At 39.5% G+C, this 22,308-nt stretch overlaps 1 pseudogene; it reads left to right on the forward strand.

Moving 5' to 3' along the window:
- The first annotated feature begins 17,963 nt into the window (after positions 1 to 17,963).
- Positions 17,964 to 18,433, forward strand: LOC122097808 (annotated as a pseudogene).
- Positions 18,434 to 22,308: the final 3,875 nt, after the last annotated feature.

The raw sequence follows: 22,308 nt of genomic DNA on the forward strand, positions 1-22,308 counted from the left end.
GTCATGGGGCTTGAACTCAGAGCCTAGGCACTGTCCCTGAGCTTTTTGGCTCAAGGCTAGAGCTCTACCACTTTGAACCATAACTCCACTTCCCTTTTTCTGCTGATTCATTGGAGATAAGAGTGTCCTGGACTTTCCTGCCTGGGCTGGCTTTGAACTTCCATCCTCAGATCTCAGCCTTCTGAGATTAAAGGTGTAGCCATCAGTGCCCAGCTTAGGAATATAGTTTTAGTGATTAAATTTCCTGCATAGTGTTTGTATAAAATAAAGTTATATATGGTATTTATGAATAAGTGGATTCTGCTTTACTGTAAATCATGATTATTTGAGATGCTGGATGTATATAATGTTGCTTTGATTTATGAATGTAACTTATTTCCTTAGTTGCCATATATTTTTAAAATTTTAACTCAATTTTTTTTGGGTCTGGTTGTGGGGCTTAAACTCTGGGCCTGGGCGCTGTCCCTCAGCTCTTCAGCTCAAGGCTAGTGCTCTACCACTTGAGCCACAGCGCCACTTTCGGCTTTTTTCTTTTTGCTTATATGGAGGAATCGAACCCAGGGCCTCATGCATGCAAGGCAAGCGCATTACCACTGAGCCACCTTCCCAGCCCCTAATTCAATTTTTTATTTATTGAAAAAGTGATGAACAGGGGAATTACAGTTACAGAAGTAAGGTAATGAGTGCATTTATTGTTGAACACTGTTACCCCTTCCCTGATTAACTCCTGCTTACCCCTGCCCCCCAAGTTGTAAAATTCATTTCCAGCATAGTGTCTAGTGAGTATCATTGTTGCATTAGTTTATCCTTACTGTTTCTGTGATTCCCTTTCCCATTTCTGAGTATCTGAATATTATTTGGTTTCAGATATTCCCCATGATTCGCATTATTCAGCAAAAATCTTTTATATGGTTATACTTTCATTTGGTCCAATAGTCTAATACGTTTCATACCTCAAATATAAGAAAAATAGACTATATTGCTCTTATTGCTATAACAAAATATTTTTGATGGCAAGGGTGATCTGACAAACTGTTAATTAAAAACAACATTCTAGTTATTATCTAGCCTTGTAATTAAGTACTTAATCATGCCTAGCATCACTGAAGTAATGAGGTATTTATTGTTACCCCTGAGTAGAGCTGCAATGAATATGGAAAGAAGCTAATGGACTGGCACTGTAGAAGAAAGAGGCTTACAGTCCATTCCACTAATGGCTCAAGGGAAATGTAGGAAACTGTGAAAATAAAGAAAGTAGAAAACACTTCCATTCAGAACTGTCAAGAATAGCAGAAATCAAGAAGGATAGGGGAAAAAAAAAGAGGGATAGGGAAGTAAACGTTAGCTTGATCTGAGGTAGGAATATTTTGGTATTGGAAAGATTGTGAATTTCAAAATGATAAGAACTGAGCAGAATTTTAGAATCAAAGCATATAAGGAGTTACTGTCCATCCTGTGCATGTCTACTTGTTGTTTTCCTACACTTGTGTAACAGTAACTGTGTACAATTTCTTCTGCTTGCAGCAATGCCACTTGCCTTTTCTTTTGGTTTAGAAGGAGAGGTGTGGCTCAAGTGGTAAAGCTTAACCTTGAGCAGAAAAAAGGAAGATCAGTTTGCTAAAATCTGCTGAAATTGTCTTAAGAAATGTAAAGGGGGAAAAGGAGAAAAAAGGTGTGAAAGTGATTGGTATATATCATATTCATGTGTGCAAATGTCACAATGAAGCCTCATTCTATTGCAGAACTAGAACGAATAAAACAAAAGAAGACTGATTTGGGAGTATTGGAATATTTGCCTTCCTGTTGAGATAATTACAGAGCATGAGGTAAGTATTTCTTATCACTAACAAGAATCTAAAAGCAAGCCTTCTTTGATCTCATGCATTCTAATTTATGGGCATACGATGGAGGCTTTTATTACTTATGTTTGGAAGGCAGTGCAAAAGCTGGTTGTAGGTGTTACTCATTGAAAAATGTGATGTACCAGGGGCACAGAAGTGTGAAGACTGGGCCACGTAGGACCTTGAAAGATAGATGCTTCCATAATAGAGATGCAACTATCCTTATACACATCTCGAGGATTCTGGCTTCTTCTAACCCCAGAAGTGGAAGTCCTATGTATCAATGATTTTATTTTCTCTAGTATGGCTGATTGGACCAGGGATATATGTTTAACTCACATTAAACATCCTGGAACTTGGAGATTGGGAGCTTGATTCAAATAAACAGTGGTAGGCACTGGGCCAACAAGCTGGTGCAAACTTGGAAGTTGTGGGGTTGTTGTTTACATGCAGTACATGGAGACAGAACACAAGCTATTGCTTACATGACAGCTGTGATGTAGCGTGGTGAAAGGGTTTATTAATGCAGTTCTTAGTAATAGGCCTGGCATGACCTACATGCTTGGAGGCTATTAAAATATCCTCCACCTCCCTTAGTTTTGATGAGACTCTGGCCTTGCAACAGTCAGTTAACATCCATGATTTCCTTCAATTTCTCAAATAAAATCATCTAGTTTGTGTACTAGTAGACCACTTAAGAGTAGTTTCATGCCTTTGAAATCACTGGATTTTATTTATAACTGGATTTTTATTTATTTCCTTTAGAAGACTGTGAACTTTCTCTCTCTCTCTCTCTCTCTCTCTCTCTCTCTCTATATATATATATATACATACATATATATATATATACACATACATACATTTATATGTATAAGATATACTTTTTGGTGGCACTGGGGTTTGAACTCAGCATCTTGCACTTGCTAGGTCAGTACTCTACACTTGAGCCTTGCTCTACAGCTATTTTTGCTCTGGTTAATTTTGAGATACAGTCTCACATTTATGCCCAGGCTGGCAATTCTCCAATCTCCACTTTCCTGGTAGCTAAGATTACATATGTGAGCTACCCTGCCTGGACTGAACTCCTTGCCTTTCTTTTTTTTTTTAAATAATATAATTTTTGAGAGGGGGGACCAAGATGGCGACGGGGCAGTAGGGAAACGCCACAGCTCTCTCCAACCAAAAAGAGAGTTCGAGTTCCAACGCTTAATCTCCCCAAGAGACCGACAACAACAAAAAGACGAACACTCAGAGAAAAACCAGAGGTGGAAAATAACAAAAAAAGAAAGAGAGGAAAAGAAGAATTTCAGGACAGAGAAGAGCGAAGACCCCTCCCCCAACCTTTACTGGCCACGCGGCAGTGCGCCAAGCCGCCGGCCAGCCGGCCCAGCAGAGGCTGCCGGAGCCACAGAGACACAGGGGGCTGCTTGCAGATCACCAGGTACCGGATTGCAGAACAGCGGATCGCCAGGAACAGAGAAACCTACCAGCCGGGAGTCTCCACGAGGATCCCACCCCCACCCCTCACTCTCCACTGGAGCGGAGAGGCTCCATCCCGCCAAAGCCGCCCAGCACCAGCAGCACGACAAAGGGACCTGTCGTCAGACCACCCACCCAATCGCGATCGCAACGACCCGGCGGGGGGGGGGCCGCCCAACCCAGCCCGCAACCACCCCAACTGAACTCGGATTGCAACAACAACTGACGACCTACAGGGTGAGTACCCAACAGGGGACAGTGAATCCATCAAGGGAGACCAGAGCTGGAGGGAATCCCCAGACCCTGACCTAGACTCCCTACCCCAACACCCGGACCACAGGACCCACTAAAACTGGGAACTGTTCGAGAGCTCCACCAGCCGGTGGAGCACACTCTGCTGGCCAGGCCAGAGCAAGAGCGCCCCTGGAAGGGAGCTTAAATGCCCAAGCCAGGAACAGTGCCCCTGGGTCAAGACTACCAACAGTAGAAGAAATTTGAACTGTGTCCTCCAGGCTGCATAACCTAGGTGGTATACACATTAGCACAGGCCTAACGAGCGTGCTCCAGGCTGGGGCCGGAACCAGGCCCGGGGACCGGCACCTGAACAAAGCAAAAAGGGTCAGAAGTGGGGCTGTGGCTCAAATGGTAGGGTGCCAGCCTTGAGCTGAAGAGCTGAGGGACAGCACCCAAACCTAGAGTTCAAGCCCACAACCAGCCCCAAACAAACAAACAAAAACACATCAGGAGCCCATAGCAGACTCCAGTATTTGGGAGAGTGCATCCAGAGCATCTGATCTTCCCAAGAGCACCCGCAGGAGCAAACACAAGCAGTCTAGGCTGCTCAACCCTTCCAAAGGCGGGAATTGCTACAGCAGAGAGCTGAGAATCCTAAGTAAGTCAGAATAGCAGCTGGAAATAGGCTCCCAACAGAATCCAGATCAGGCACAGACTCTCTCTACCAATACAGAATCAGCAACCAAGCAAAGACAGACACACCAAAACAAGATTGAAGAGCAGTCTCCTGAACCCCCATGCGAAAATCACAGAGAAAAATCACAAGGTTTACCACTACCCAGGACAGCAAGCTCACCTCAAAAGCCAGCAGCCACGCAGGGGAGAACCCCAGTGGGAGCAAAGCAGGAATGGAAGACAAAAACTACATCCAAGGGTTGCTGGAGGCAATGACTCAAGAAATAAAGCGAGAAATGGATCAGAAATTGAAAGAGCACAAGGATGAACTATCAAAAGATATACAGGATATCAAACAAAAGTTGGATGCAAAAATAGAAGCTGCACAAACCTCAGTAAGAAGTGAGATAAACGCCAAATTAGAGGTAATGCATACTGATCTCACCTCATTGAGAGGTGAGATCAGTACTCTGAGAACCAACATTGAATCCATAAAGGGATCCATTTCCACCATGCAAACCACAATAGAAGCCACGGTCAACAGAGTGAATGAAATGGAAGGTAGAGTGTCAGATACAGAAGACAGAATACACCAACTGGACCAAAAAGTGACAGATATGGAAAGATCACTCAAATTAAACCAAAGGGAAATTCAAGAGCAAGCAGATAATGCTAAAAAATTTAACCTTCGCATAATCGGAGTGGACGAAGGTGAGGAATTCCAGAGCAAGGGAATGCAACACCTATTTAACAAGATAGTCAATGAAAAATTTCCCCACCTCAAAAACGACCATCTTAACTACATCACAAAAGCTTATCGAACACCCAACAAGCAAGATCCCAGGAGAAACACTTCTAGGCACATTATAGTAAAAATGATGGATCTGAATAATAAGGAAACAATCCTGCATGCAGCAAAAATGAAGAAGGAGCTATACTACAACGGGAAAAAAATTAGAATCACTGCAGATCTCTCCACACAAACAATGAATGCAAGAAAAGCCTGGGAAAGCACCATACGAGCCCTGAGAGCCAATAACTGCCAACCCAGACTGATATACCCGGCAAAGCTAGCATTCACATTCGATGGAGAACTGAAAACTTTTAATAGCAAAGAAAAACTAAATGAATACATAAACATTAAGCCAGCATTACAAAGAATTCTAAGAGGGGGGACACAACCTGAAGAAAGCAACCAGGAACTGGGACCTGCCCCAAACAGGCATTACTCAAAGTCTAACTGAGCAAGCACAGGAGGAAAGGAAAGAAGAAAAACTTAGGAAAACGGAATGGCAGGGACAACAATGCATCTCTCTATACTTTCTCTTAATATAAATGGGCTGAATTCGCCAATTAAAAGAAAACGAAAAAAAAAAAAAAAAAAAGAAAACGAACTGAGGACTGGATCAGAAAACAAGACCCATCCATCTGTTGCCTTCAGGAGACCCACCTCTCAGCCAAACATACAAACAAACTCAGAGTGAAGGGGTGGAAAAGGATCTACCAATCAAATTCCCCCAATAAGAAAGCAGGTGTAGCTATCCTGATATCTGACAAAATAAACTTTTCATTAAAATCAGTACAGAAAGACAAGGATGGACACTACATATTAATAAAGGGAACAATCCAAGAGGAGGATATAACCATCATCAACTTATATGCCCCAAATATCGGTGCACCCAGATATGTTAAACAAATGCTCTCAAACTTACAGAATAAAATAGATCCCAATACGATAATACTAGGAGACTTTAACACTCTCACCAAAGGACAGGTCTACCAACCAGAGGATTGGCAAAGAAGCTACCGAATTAAGTGAGGCCATACTTCAAGCGGAATTAACTGACATCTACCGAGTATTTCACCCTAAAACAACACAGTACACATTCTTCTCAGCAGCTCATGGAACTTTCTCCAAAATAGACCATATCATAGTTCATGCAAGGAACTTAAGCAAATACAAAGGGATCGACATAATCCCCTGTATCCTATCTGACCACAGTGGAATCAAGCTAGCTCTCAATAACAAAGCATACCGCAGAAATTTCTCTAATACATGGAAATTGAACAGCACACTCCTTAACAAGGCCTGGGTAACAGAAGAGATCAGAGAAGAAATAAAGCATTTCCTACAACTCAATGAAAATGAAAACACCTCACAAAGAAACTTGTGGGACACAGCAAAAGCAGTCCTGAGGGGCAAATTTATTGCCCTCAGTGCCCACATCAAGAGAATGGAGACAGACCAAGTAAATAATCTCATGTTGCAACTAAAACAGCTAGAAAAACAAGAAAAAATGGGACCTAAAGCTACTAGACGAAGCCAGATAACCAAATTGAGAGCAGAGATTAACCAATTAGAAAATCAGAAAACCATAACCAAAATAAACCAAACAAAAAGCTGGTTCTTTGAAAAAATAAACAAAATTGATGGCCCGTTGGCAAGATTAATTAAAAAAAGACGAGAGGAAACCCATATTAATAGGATTAGGGATGCCACAGGAAACATCACAACACGTACCCAAGATATCCAAACAATTCTAACAGACTACTTTCAAAAGCTGTACTCTCTAAAGGAAGAAAATCTGGCAGAAATGGATGCATTTTTAGAGAAATACAAGTTACCCAAACTGAGCAAAGAAGAAGTTAACCAATTAAATAAGCCAATATCCTATCATGAGATACAGGAAGCTATCAAAAGTCTTCCAACAAAAAAAAAGCCCAGGACCAGATGGATTCACAGCAGAATTCTATAAGACCTTTAAAGAAGAACTAATACCCATACTCCTCAAGCTCTTCAGAGAAACAGAGAAGGAGGGAGCTATCCCAAACTCATTCTACGAAGCCAATATCACACTCATCCCCAAACCAGGCAAAGACCCAACCAAAAAGGAGAATTACAGGCCAATCTCCTTGATGAACACAGATGCAAAGATCCTTAACAAGATTCTAGCTAACAGAATCCAGAAACACATTAAAAAAATAATACACTATGATCAGGTAGGCTTCATCCCAGAGACACAGGGATGGTTTAACATACGTAAGTCAATAAATGTAATCCAGCATATCAACAGAGCCAAGGTCAAGAATCACATGATTATCGCCACAGATGCAGAAAAGGCCTTTGATAAAATTCAACATTCATTCATGCTAAGAGCTCTGGAGAAAATAGGAATAGAAGGAACATTTCTAAAAACAATAAAAGCCATTTATGACAGACCAATAGCCAATATTATACTTAATGGGGAAAAGCTACAACCAATCCTCCTAAAAACAGGAACAAGGCAAGGATATCCACTGTCTCCACTCCTCTTCAACATAGTCCTAGAACCCTTAGCCAGGGCAATAAGGCAAGAAAAAGACATTAAAGGGATCCGCATAGGGAAAGAAGAAGTGAAACTATCCCTTTTTGCAGACGACATGATACTATACCTCCACGATCCCAAAAACTCCATCCCCAAACTTTTAGAAATCATAAGTCACTTCGGCAAAATAGCAGGATACAAAATAAACCCACAAAAATCAGTTGCCTTCCTATACACTGATAACGCACAGGAAGAGAGGGAAATAAAGGGAGCAACCCCATTCACAATAACCTCACAAAAAATAAAATATTTAGGAATTAACCTAACCAAAGATGTAAAAGAACTATTTAATGAGAACTATAAAAAGTTAAAGAAAGAAATTGCAGAAGACACTAGGAAATGGAAAGACCTCCCATGCTCCTGGATAGGCCGACTTAATATAGTAAAGATGGTAATACTTCCAAAACTAATATACAAATTCAATGCAATTCCTATTAAAATCCCAATGACGTACATCACTGAAATACAGAAAACAGTCCAAAAATTTATATGGAACAACAAAAGACCTAGAATAGCCAAAACAATTCTAGGGGATAAAGACAATATGGGAGGGCTATCCATGCCGAACTTCAAACTCTACTACAGAGCTATAATAACAAAGACAGCATGGTACTGGCACAAAAACAGACCCGAAGACCAATGGAACAGAATAGAAGATCCAGATATAAATCCACAGGCCTACAGCCAGCTGATATTTGACAAAGGAGCCAAAGACATACAATGGAAGAAACACAGCCTCTTCAACCGCTGGTGCTGGGAAAACTGGGCAGCCACATGCAGAAAACTAAACGTGGACCCCAGCCTATCACCATTCACCAACATCAACTCAAAATGGATTAAAGACCTTAACATTAAACCTGAATCTCTGAAACTACTGCAGGACAGAGTAGGAGAGACACTTGAACTAATAGGCACAGGAAGGAACTTCCTGAACAGAGTCCCAGGGTCACAACAAGTTGGAGAGAGACTCGACAAATGGGACTCCCTTAAAATAAAAAGCTTCTGCACAGCTAAATCTATCGCAACTAAGCTAGAAAGACAACCAACTAATTGGGAAAAAATATTTACCAGCAATATATCAGACAAGGGGTTAACATCCTGTATATACAGGGAACTCAAGAAACTAATCCCTCCCAAACCTAACAAACCAATTACTAAATGGGCAAGGGAACTAAAGAGGGACTTCTCAAATGAAAAAATAAAAATGGCAAAGAAACACATTAGGAAATGTTCATCATCCCTGGTGGTGAAGGAAATGCAAATAAAGACAACCCTGAGATACCACCTTACCCCAGTCAGAATGTCCCACATCCACAAATCAGCCAACGACAAATGCTGGAGGGGATGTGGAGAAAGAGGAACCCTATTACACTGCTGGTGGGAATGTACACTTATACAACCACTTTGGAAAGCAGTCTGGAGGGTCCTTAGAAAGCTAAAGATTGACCTCCCTTACGACCCAGTCATACCACTTCTAGGCATCTACCCTGAACAACAGGAACCAATACACAAGGACACGTGCACCTCCATGTTCATTGCAGCACTGTTCGCAATAGCTAGGATATGGAAACAACCTAGGTGCCCCACCACAGATGAATGGATCCAAAAATTGTGGTATCTATACACAATGGAATATTATGCAGCCATTAGAAATGACAAAATAATGGCATTTGCAGGGAAATGGATGGAGCTAGAAGGAATCATGTTGAGCGAGGTTAGCCAAGAACGAAGAGACAAACGGTACATGGTCTCCCTGATAAGTGGATGCTAAATCCAAAAGGTTAGGTGATACGACAAAACTAACAGGACTTAAGAAACAAAGAACTCTCGCTCATCTGGTTGAACCACTACTAAATATCCCCATGCTGCTGATCACAAATATGGTATATAACATGTGAACACTGTTATATATTACAGACTGTGGTAGACAATTTGCTCCAGGGAAGTTGGAATGAACTTGTGACTTTGAAATTATGTAATCATTTAATCACAATCAAAAAAAAAAAAAGAACCTCGGGGAAGGGAGGGAGGGAGGGGATGGTAGGGGGAAAACAATGGAGGGGGTAACAATGTTCAAGAGGAAGTGTACTCATAACCTCACTCATGTAACTGTAACCCTCTGTATAGTAGCTTTACAATAAAAAAAATATAATTTTTATCAAATAATATCTCGGTTCTTCATTAATATCTTATATTTATTACTTTTTAATATATATTTTTATTGCAAAGATACCATACAGAGAGGCAAGTTACATGAGCAAAGTAATGATTCCATTTCCTATGGAGCATTGTTACACCCTCCTTTATTTTTCCCCTACCATCCCTTTCCTCCCCACCTCCCAACCCTTCCCTCCCCTCTCCCACCTCTACCTCCACCTGCAAAGTTGTAAAATTCATTTTCAACATACTTTCTTATATATCTCATTGTTACAATGGGTCATCCTGTATCCTTCTTACAGCATTTTGTTATTTCCCTTCCTCTCCCCAAATTAGAAAAATGTATATACAAGATGCAAGATACCAGAATCAAACACAGTGACAACAGGGGTTGTATCATGGACATAGTATATTATAAATATATTAAAAAGAATAGCAACAAAGTTAAAACCTCTTGTGTCCCTATCTTGGGGTTCATGTTGCTTAGTGTCAGATTTTTTTTTTTTTCTTTTGTTGGCCGTGGGGCTTGAACTCTGGGCCTGGGCGCTGTCCCTCAGCTCTTCAGCTCAAGGCGAGTACTCTACCACTTAAGCTACAGCACCACTTCCGGTTTTCTGGTGGTTTATTGGAGATAGGAGTCTCACGGTCTCTCCTGCCCAGGCTGGCTTTGAACCACGATCCTCAGATCTCAGCCTCCTGAGTAGCTAGGATTACAGGCGTGAGCCACAGCGCCCGGCTTAGTGTCAGGTTATATGGTCATATGTACATAGCTTTTGACCTCTTCTGCTTGTCCTAGAAATATTCTAGTTATTGCAGATAATGTAAACTATGGGACCTATGTTTCTTTGGGCCTGGCTTACTTCACTTAATATATTTTTCCAAGTTTTTCTATTTCCTAACAAATGGGGTCATGCCATTCTTTCTGATGGAGGCATAGAATGCCATTATATATATGTATATATATATATAACATATATGTGTATATATATCTCACATTTTCTTGATCCATTCATCTACTGAGGAGCATCTGGGTTGGTTCCATATCTTAGCTATGGTAAACAATGCTGCAAAAAACATAGTTGTGCTGGTAGCTTTACTATGGCCTTGTTTGTGATCATTTGGGTAAATGCCTAAAAGTGGGATTGCTGGGTTATAGGGGAGCTCTACGTGGAATCTTTTGAGGACCCTCCATACTGCTTTCCAAAGTGGTTGAACAAGTTTACACTCCCACCAACAATGCAGTAGGGTTCCCTTTTGGCCACATTCCCTCCGGCATCAGTTGTTATTAGAGTTCTTGTTTCTAGCCATTCTAACTGGGGTGAGGTGGAATCTCAATGTTGTTTTGATTTGCATTTCTTTTATGGCTAGAGAAGTTGAGCATTTCTTCATGTGTCTATTGGCCATCCTTCTTTCCTCTTCAGAGAAGTTTCTCTTTAAATCTTTCGCCCACTTATTTATTGGGCAGTTGTTTCTTTGAGGATTTGTTGTTGAGGATTTAACATTTTTGAGTTCTAAGTATATTTTAGATATGAGACCCTTGTCTGTTGTATGGCTAATGAAGATCTTCTCCTAATCTGTGGGCTTTCTATTGATCTTTTTTTTTTTATTGTAAAGATACTATACAGAGGGTTACAGTTACATGAGTGAGGTAATGAGTACACTTCCCCTTGAACATTGTTACCCCCTCCATTGTTTTCCCCCTACCATCCCCTCCCTTGCTCCCTTCCCCGAGATTCTTTTTTTTTTTTTTGATTGTGATTAAGTGATTACATAATTTCCGGAAATTCACAGTATTGTGGAATAATGATGCTCATTTAAAGTCACAAGTTCATTCTAACTTTCCTGGAGCAAATTGTCTATCACAGTCTGTAATATATAACGGTGTTCACATGTTATATACCATATATGTGATCAACAGCATGGGGATATTTAGTAATGGTTCAACCAGATGAGTGGGAGTTCTTTGTTTCTTAAGTCCTGTTAGTTTTGTCATATCACCTAACATTTTGGATTTAGCATCCACTTATCAGGGAGACCATGTACCGTTTGTCTCTTCGTTCTTGGCTAACCTCGCTCAACATGATTCCTTCTAGCTCCATCCATTTCCCTGCAAATGCCATTATTTTGTCATTTCTAATGGCTGCATAATATTCCATTGTGTATAGATACCACAATTTTTGGATCCATTCATCTGTGGTGGGCCATCTAGGTTGTTTCCATATCCTAGCTATTGCGAACAGTGCTGCAATGAACATGGAGGTGCACGTGTCCTTGTGTATTGGTTCCTGTTGTTCAGGGTAGATGCCTAGAAGTGGTATGACTGGGTCATAAGGGAGGTCAATCTTTAGCTTTCTAAGGACCCTCCAGACTGCTTTCCAAAGTGGTTGTATAAGTGTACATTCCCACCAGCAGTGTAATAGGGTTCCTCTTTCTCCACATCCCCTCCAGCATTTGTCGTTGGCTGATTTGTGGATGTGGGACATTCTGACTGGGGTAAGGTGGTATCTCAGGGTTGTCTTTATTTGCATTTCCTTCACCACCAGGGATGATGAACATTTCCTCATGTGTTTCTTTGCCATTTTTATTTTTTCATTTGAGAAGTCCCTCTTTAGTTCCCTTACCCATTTAGTAATTGGTTTGTTAGGTTTGGGAGGGATTAGTTTCTTGAGTTCCCTGTATATACAGGATGTTAACCCCTTGTCTGATATATTGCTGGTAAATATTTTTTCCCAATTAGTTGGTTGTCTTTCTAGCTTAGTTGCGATAGATTTAGCTGTGCAGAAGCTTTTTATTTTAAGGGAGTCCCATTTGTCGAGTCTCTCTCCAACTTGTTGTGACCCTGGGACTCTGTTCAGGAAGTTCCTTCCTGTGCCTATTAGTTCAAGTGTCTCTCCTACTCTGTCCTGCAGTAGTTTCAGAGATTCAGGTTTAATGTTAAGGTCTTTAATCCATTTTGAGTTGATGTTGGTGAATGGTGATAGGCTGGGGTCCACGTTTAGTTTTCTGCATGTGGCTGCCCAGTTTTCCCAGCACCAGCGGTTGAAGAGGCTGTGTTTCTTCCATTGTATGTCTTTGGCTCCTTTGTCGAATATCAGCTGGCTGTAGGCCTGTGGATTTATATCTGGATCTTCTATTCTGTTCCATTGGTCTTCGGGTCTTTTTTTGTGCCAGTACCATGCTGTCTTTGTTATTATAGCTCTGTAGTAGAGTTTGAAGTTCGGCATGGATAGCCCTCCCATATTGTCTTTATCCCCTAGAATTGTTTTGGCTATTCTAGGTCTTTTGTTGTTCCATATGAATTTTTGGACTGTTTTCTGTATTTCAGTGATGTACGTCATTGGGATTTTAATAGGAATTGCATTGAATTTGTATATTAGTTTTGGAAGTATTACCATCTTTACTATATTAAGTCGGCCTATCCAGGAGCATGGGAGGTCTTTCTATTTCCTAGTGTCTTCTGCAATTTCTTTCTTTAACTTTTTATAGTTCTCATTAAATAGTTCTTTTACATCTTTGGTTAGGTTAATTCCTAAATATTTTATTTTTTGTGAGGTTATTGTGAATGGGGTTGCTCCCTTTATTTCCCTCTCTTCCTGTGCGTTATCAGTGTATAGGAAGGCAACTGATTTTTGTGGGTTTATTTTGTATCCTGCTATTTTGCCGAAGTGATTTATGATTTCTAAGAGTTTGGGGATGGAGTTTTTGGGATTGTGGAGGTATAGTATTATGTCGTCTGCAAAAAGGGATAGTTTAACTTCTTCTTTCCCTATGCAGATCCCTTTAATGTCTTTTTCTTGCCTTATTGCCCTGGCTAAGGGTGCCAGGACTATATTGAAGAGGAGTGGAGACAGTGGGCATCCTTGCCTTGTTCCTGATTTTAGGAGAATTGGTTGTAGCTTTTCCCCATTAAGTATAATATTGGCTATTGGTCTGTCATAAATGGCTTTTATTGTTTTTAGAAATGTTCCTTCTATTCCTATTTTCTCCAGAGCTTTTAGCATGAATGAATGTTGAATTTTATCAAAGGCCTTTTCTGCATCTGTGGCGATAATCATGTGATTTTTGACCTTGGCTCTGTTGATATGTTGGATTACATTTATTGACTTACGTATGTTAAAGCATTCCTGTGTCTCTGGGATGAAGCCTACCTGGTCTTTCTATTGATCTTGCTAGCTATGTCTTTTGCCATGCAGAAGCTCTGCAATTTCATGCAATCCCATTTGCCAAACTTTCTTTGATTTGTTGTGTTTCTTTGTCTCTATTAAGAAAATTTTGGCCTGTGCCAGGGAGCCCTAGAGTTTCTCCTATTCCTTCCTGTGATATTTTCACAGTGTCTGTTTGTCCTTGAGGTCTTTGATCCATTTGGAGTTGGTTCTGGTGCAGGGTGATATATGAGGATCTAGCATTAGTTTTCTATAGATGTTTAACCAATTTTGCCAGCACCATTTACTGAAGAGGCTTTCTTTCTTCCATTCTATTATTTTAGCTCCCTTATTGAAGATTAGGTGGCTATAGGTCTTTGGTTTCATTTCTGGGTCTTCAGTTCTATTCCATTGGTCCTTGGGTCTGTTCTTTTGCCAGTACCAAGCTGTTTTGATAACTATGGCTTTGTAGTAGAGTTTGAAGTTTGGTATTGATATTTCTCCAACACTGTTCTTTCTGCTAAGGATTGTTTTTGCTATTTGGGGTTATTTATTGTTTCATATGAATTTTTGGATTGCTTCTTCTATTTCCTTGAAGAATGAGGTTGGGATATTTATAGGCATTGCATTGAATTTGTAGACAGCCTTTGGAAGTATTGCCATTTTCATGATGTTAATCCTTCCAATCCATGAACTCTTTGACTTTCTAAACAAGGAAGCTGGATTGGTTTTTTTTTTTTTTTGTTTTTTGTTTTTACACATAGGAAGTCAATTACTTGCTCAGATGGAGTTTTGACTGGGCTGAAGTGCATTTGAGAGGAGATCCCACAGGAGCACTGTGTGTTGCTTAATACTCTAAGAGATTCATATATCTATCACTATTTTTGTATGTTTTCAGAAGATGCCCTTTGTAGTTTATCCATAAAAAATTTAGGTAGGTGCATCACAATGATAGTATTTTCTAACCCAATTGATTGCCTATTTAAGATGTTAGTTTCTTTGTAACTCATAGAAGACTTAGCTCTAGATTTATCAAACTACCCACCTATCAACTTCAGAAGTGAGTGGGTAAGCCTACCAGCATGGGACAGGAAGCCTTTGGATATTTTGCTTCCACATAGTCCTTCTGATTTGGAATGCTGTTCAGGACAGGTAACTATGGGCTCCTTCAACTTTAAAAACTGAATGAATGAGCATGTATCACTGCAAATTTAATTGCTTGACAATTGTTGAGTAAAATCATACTTAGAAAGATAAACTGTCTTTAGAGCTAATTTTCCTATTTCCAAATTAAAAAAATATTGCCTAGATAGTAACACAGAGTAATATTCATTTCATTAAGCTTCTTATTTATTGACTTTCCCAAGAGACTTCTTTTCACTTTCCCATAATGTGTTATAACATTGCCATTATGGGACTTTATTATTTCTTATTTTCCACATGCATTGCTGTGATAATTGGAAAAAGTAAAAATTTCAATAATTGGAATAAGTAACCTTTATATTTGGAAAACTAATTTGTTCCACATAAATATAGGAGCTCTCACCAAGTCACTTAGCACATACAGAATTAACGGGCCATTTAAGTTTTAATTACTACAGGAATTATGCCCTTCTTCAAAATATTTGTGCCGCATATTTTTCATTATTTAGTTGTTTATTTCTCATTATTTTATTTTTGACTCACCTCATCTCTAAAATTTAATTTTTTGTCTCTTAGCCGAGACTGGCCTTAGACTTATGATCTTCTGGACTCATTTCTTGTGTGTGAGGATTTCCTGAGCTTTGAGCTATTGCTTGAAGATGACAAGAAGAAAGCCTTGTCTGTTTAAAGAGTATTGTAGTTTGCCTTCCATGCAAGATTTTCATTTTTCTGGGGTAAGATGGCAGGTTAGACACTTTTTTCTGAACTGTGTGAAGAGGAAGAAGCAAAGGGTGGGTTACATTCCAGGAAAGCAAATGAAGAAGAATATAAGAAATCACAAAAGAAGTGACATGACAGCGAGAAACACAAAGTGACAGAAAGGTAACACAGAGAAAACTAGGAAACCATCCTTCAGCTCAAATCACAACTCTGCTCAGAAGGAGGAGTGTGGATAACCACAGGTACAACCACAACCACAGATAAGTAGGTGAGAACAGACCGGTAGCTGTTGCTGTGAGAGAAGCCCACTGTCATAAATGACCTGTCAGAAACATACACGGACCTATTTGTGTATTTTATAATGTCAGGCCCTTTGTCCTTTGTCTCACCATTTTGTTGTTCCTCTTTCCTTCCCTAATTTAGATAAACATATATACAATAGCTAGGGTACGAAAATCAAATACAGTGACAAAAGGGGGTAAAACAGAGGGGAAAACACAAAAGAAACAAGAAATCACATAGTACATTAAAAACAACAACAAAAGAAAAATCTCTTGTTTCAATATTTTGGAGTTCATTTTGCCTAGCAACCTCTTCTATGGTCATATGTACATAGCTATTAAGCTCTTCTGCTCATCTGCTAGGACTGTCCTAGACATATACTCATTATTACAAATCATGCATGTGTGTGTGTATCACATTTTCTTGATCCATACATCTATTGAGGGGCATTTGGGTTGGTTCCATATATTACTTATGGAAAATAATGCTGCAATAAACATGGTTGTGCTAGTAACTTTAGTATGGGCTTGTTTGTGGTTACTTGGGTAAATGCCTAGAAGTGGGATTGCTGAGTCATAGGGGAGCTCAATGTTTAGTCTTTTGAGGAACCTCCACACTGCTTTCCAGAGTGCTTGAACAAGTTTGCTATTATTCTTAGGTAGTTGTGCAAAGGGTTTCAGTTCAACTTGTCAGTTTGTAAAAATAATGCATCTTGATCAATGTCCCCTCTTTCATAATCCTGTCAAGAAGATCATCTCAGGTGGATTTTAGATTTCCATGCTCAGGAAATTCTAGATGTTACAGCATCTCTTTAAACTTAGCACTCTTGTGATGTCCATGGCTGATATATAGTTTTCAAGGCATTTAGAACATTACTTAAATAATAATGATAATGCTTAGATGACCACCAAATATTTAACAAATGCTAATATTTTCCTTTTGTATCATATTTACTTTTAGAAAATTAATATAAAGACAAAACATATATTCCAAATATTTTCTCAAAAGTTACCTAGGCTTGGCTTATCTCCTACATGTTACTAGGTTTTATTTATTTATTTATTTATTTCGTTGGCCATGGGGCTTGAACTCTGGACTTGGGCGCTTTCCCTCAGCTCTTCAGCTCAAGGCTAGTGCTCTATCACTTGAGCCACTGCACCACTTCCAGTTTTCTGAGTGGTTTATTAGAGATTAGAGTCTCACAGACTTTGCTGCCTGGGCTGGCTTTGAACCATGATCTTCAGATCTCAGCCTCCTGAGTAGCTAGGATAACAGGCATGAGCCACTGGTGCCCGGCTTAGGTTTTCTTTTGTAAAGTTTAACTTCATTACATCTAGAAAATTTTACAGGAAATAAATGCTTTAATGAATTCTCTGCTTTTCATAAAGAACACAATTCTTAGAGATAGTGCTTGTAAATTCTCTTAACAATAGCCCAGAGCTGAAAGTCCTTGTTTTCAGGCATTCTAACAATGTCTTAGTAAGGGAATGTTCCTACTTGCTAAGAGATGAGTGTGTGCCCCTGGTTGACGCATTGGAAACTTTCACCACAATGCAACTGTGTGGGAGCAGGAGCTCTTTAGGAAGCATTGAAGGCATGAATTCTATTATACAGGATGGACCGAGGGAGTTCAGTCCTTTTTGGCCTTCTACCTTTGTTACTATGAGGACTTAGCATTTAAAGTACCATCTTGAAATGAAAGAGCAGCCCATGCCGGACATTTGGCCAGTGCCTGAATCTTAGACTTCCAAGCTTCCGAAACTTGGAAAAAAACCAAATTTCTGTTGTTTACAAATTATCCAGCCTATAGAATTTTGTTATACTAGTACAGAAATTGGTACCAAAGAAGTAAAGCGTTGCTGTTAAAAATACTTAAAACTGGTTTTGCCGACGCCGCTGTGGATTGTGGTTACCAGCTGTCAACCATGGTCAACCCATTGTGCTCTTTGACTTTGTCACCCACGGGCAATCCCTTGGGATGTGTCTCCTTTGGGCTGTTGCCAGACAAAGTTAGAGACAGCAGAAAACTTCCATGCTCTGATCACTGGAGAGAAAGGATTTGGTTATGAGGGTTCTTGCTTTCACAGAATTATCCCAGGATTCACGTGCCAGGGTGGTGACTTCACATGCCATAATAGCACTGGTGGCCAGTTCCATCTACAGAGAGAAGTTTGAGGATGAGAACTTCCTCCTGACGCAGACAGGTTCTATCATCTTGTCCATGGCATATGCTGGACTAAACACAAATGGCCCCATTTTTTATATCTGCACTTTCAACACTGATGGGTTGGATAGCAAGCATATGACCTTTGGGAAGATAAAACAGAATATGGTAGTCTTGCAGGGCTTTGGATCTGGGAATGGCAAGACCAGCCAGAAGGTCACCATTTACTGACTTGGGACAACTCTAACACAGTTGACATGGTTGATGGTAACCACAGACCATGCCTCTGTGGCTTAGGGAAGCACCCTTCCACCCCTTCTGCTTGTAGTATCTTGTAATCCTTGTGCTCTCATTGCAGTTCTTTGGTTTCCATGTTTTCCTTACTCCCTTCAAGTCTAGCTGGATTGCAGAGTTAAGTTTATGACTATGAATAAAAACTAAGCAACAACAACCAAATATCTAAAATTGTGGAAGCAGCCTGGATAATGGGTAATGGATAGAGACTGGAATAGTTTGGAAGTGAATGGTAGAAAAACCTACATTTTCATGAACAGAGCATTAAGATGAAGAACTATAAGAGAAAGCCTTAATCCTTTTAGGGATTGTCTAAGTGGTTGTGACTAGCATGCTACTAGAAATATGGTTAGGAAAGGCCAGGCTGATGAAATCTTAGACAGAAATAACGAATGTCTTATTGGAGGAAAGTCCATCCTTGTTATCAAGTGGCAAATAACTTGGCTGAATTATGCCTATATCCTAGGACTTTTGTGGAGGTTGTAATTTAAGACTGATGAAGTAAGATGCTTGGCAGAAGATAGAGTTAAGCAAATCATTAGGGGCATTTTATGGCTTTTTACAAAACTACTAACAATAAAATGTGAGAAGAGTAAAATGACTTAAAGATGGACTTTATAATGAAAAGGGAGGCAGCATATAAAGATTCGGAAAATCAACAGTCTGGCCATGTGAGGAAAAAAAGTGCGTGTTTAGCAGAGAAATTATTTTATCTTTGATAGGGAGATTTGTGTAGATAGAAGAAAACCAGGTGCTGTTCACCGAGAGGGTGCAACATCTGTCATTGTCTAGGGTCTGAGCCTTGAGAGTCAGAGGGCTTTAAGGGTGGGTAAGCCCCAACGCACCATGTGATCTTGAAACTTGCTGTGTTCATGTCTCTGTTCCTCACCTTTTTTTGTGCATATTCTTTAGCTGTCCCACATTGGTTCAGAATGTCCTTGAGCATGAGAACGACAAATCTTGGCAGTATCCCCATGAAAGAATGAAGTAGGTAGGTGGGGTTGGATTACCTCCACCTAGATTTGATAGTATGTCTCACCAACCAGAGGCCTCACAATAGCAATGCCTATTAAAGGCATTGGAGCCTTTAATAGCCTATAATAGCCTATAATTTTAGAGCCACAAATGGGTAATGACACCCAGGGACAGCTGCAGGCCTTTGATTGCAATCTATGGCTCACCAAAGCCATGGAGGCAGAATCCTCCAGAACCTTGGAGACTCAATCCACACCCCAGGGTATCTAGAAAGTCAAATGTGGAGTCAAAGATTATTCTTGAGCTTTAAGGCTTCATGTCATTTGCCCTGTTGTGTTTTGGGCTTCTTAGGGGCCAATATTTTCTTCTTGCTTATTTCTCTCTTTTGGAATAGTCATGTCTCTCTTAATGTCTGTCCCTTCATTGTGCTTTGAAAAGACAGGTTAATTGAAAGTTTCATTCCTAGACTCATTACTGACTTACAAATAATGAAAACAATTTTCAGTAAAATAATTTAAAAAATTAATTTTCCAGGACAAATAAGGAAGACAGAAAGTCACATCTAAAGCCCCTTCTGAGAGAAATGTCTGGATTTAAGTTAATGCTCAGGATCTTGGTTTCAATGTTCATGATGAAGTACCTGACCTAAGACCTGATGGTGGCTTTTTAGAGTCTTCTTATCTCTAGGTTTGCTGGTGATCTCACCTCTGATGTATATCTTATTTCATAGAGGTTTATTTCTTTCTGTGGTCAGAGAAAGAAAAGTGGGTATGATAGCCTAATTTGGTTGAAAGAGTATTAATCTTGAATTTCACAGCATAGGTGTGAGATAGAAATGGAAAAAAATTCAGTTGGATTTTCTATAGAGGTGACACATCAAACTGGCCAGCAACACAATATGGCTACCTCCAAACATTTTTTTGTAGTCTCCATTACATTTTCCTACCCCTAACTTGTTCCTTCCATTTCTACTGCAAAGGAGCACTGCAGTCACGTAGATGCTTCCTGATGAAGTTAGACAGAACTTGGGTTATCCCTTTGCAGTGAGAAGCATGTACCTATCATCCTTGTGGGCTGTAAAAACCCTCATAGTGGTTTTACACACAGGATTAAAAAAACCATATACATGTCTTCTGTTACCACTGCTATAGTTATACCAAAATGGAGGATGCTTAAGATACAATACTGTTTGAGATACAAGACAAAGTCTGGAAAAGCCATCAGTTAGCACAGGCCACATGCTCTCAAGAACAGATGTTTGTTGTCACCAGTAGCTTACTACAGATCATCATGGTGGCATCATCACTATCCTTCGCTGAACACTGAGCGACTCCTAACTGGAGAGGACAGTTAGATGCTGCAGTGGCTCACGGGAAAATGATTCACTAGTTTTTGTGGAATCTGGTTGTTCTTAGTTCTGCTATAAGGAGTCAAGAGTAAAAGGTTTTCTTCTTAGAATGCAAATCAAAGAAGCAAATTCATGGATGCAACCCTAATTGTTTTGAAAAATAAGCGACCTGCCAAGGAATTTTATCTAGGAGTGTTTGTTTTCAAAGCCTTCCTAACACGAGTCTAGTTATTTATGTGTACAACATTGCAGCATTATCATTGTGATTTAATTGCCTTGTGTAAGGACCATCAAGATCTCTTTATTATCTTTTATTAGATGTATTTAACTTTTTGTGTAAATGATTGTATAATTCATATATATCTTGTTAATAATGGGTAACTTATAGATATATATATAAATTCTCATTTATATATAAGTAAAGCAGAATGCACTTATTTATATCTGTACTCTCTGTGAGACAAATGCCTAGTCTTTTATTTATTTGAGTAGCACTGCTTGGAGTGTTTGGGAACATCTAATTATCCTAGCTTACAAGGTGGACATTAACTATACAATTAGGAGCATACTAACACAAGTTTACAACATTCTAATATCATTAACAATCAAGTTTGGAAGATATCAGTTTGGCAAAGTGTTTTGCTAACTACATTTTTGAAAGTTTCTATACTTCTGAAATCTAAACTCATATAGCACACACAAAAAAAAAACAGTATAAGTGAGCACTACAGCTACAGAGAATTTCTTTTTAGATTGATTTAGTTTTTGTTTTGAAAATAAAAATTTAGAATCTTAGGCGTGGTAGGATAAAGTCAAAGCTTTAGACCTTTTATAAGGTTAAGGGATGGTGTTAGAGACCACAGACAGTCTTATGGTCTTATTTCCTGAGGAGCGGGTAAGGTATCTTAGTACTGTAACACTGATCTAACCGAGACAAGTAGATGCTGGCCAAGTTTAAAAAGCAGGACTATCTAAATGGCAGGTTTTCTTTTAAAGCTGAATAGCACTGATTACAAATTGTAGATTTAAAAAAACTTTTACTAATCATATTGTATATTCAAGTTTAACATGTAATGCATAGTTTTTGGTCACTTTTTATGTATTAAACTTCTTTGTATAATTCTGTAACTATTTGCATAACATCTAGATTATGTTCAGAATACAGCATTACACATTTCTAGTCACAGACAGAGAGGTATAGAATGTACTACAATCACCTGAAATAATAGCTGTTTGCTTAAGTTATAATATAGTCATTTTAAAGACTTTGACATGAACAGCTATTTAAATGAACTTCAATAGATTCAGCTTCTTCTTCTTCTTTTTTTTTTTTTGGTCCCATTGTGGGGCCTGAACTCTGGGCCTGGACGCTGTCCCTCAGCTCTTCAGCTCAAGGCTAGCGCTCTACCACTTGAGCCACAGCCCCACTTCTGGTTTTTTTCTTTTTTGCTTATGTGGTGCTGAGGAATTGAACCCAGGGCCTCATGCA

This window comes from Dipodomys spectabilis, unplaced genomic scaffold (genome assembly GCF_019054845.1).
Source record: "Dipodomys spectabilis isolate Male_0828 unplaced genomic scaffold, ASM1905484v1 ptg000436l, whole genome shotgun sequence".
Taxonomy (NCBI): domain Eukaryota; kingdom Metazoa; phylum Chordata; class Mammalia; order Rodentia; family Heteromyidae; genus Dipodomys; species Dipodomys spectabilis.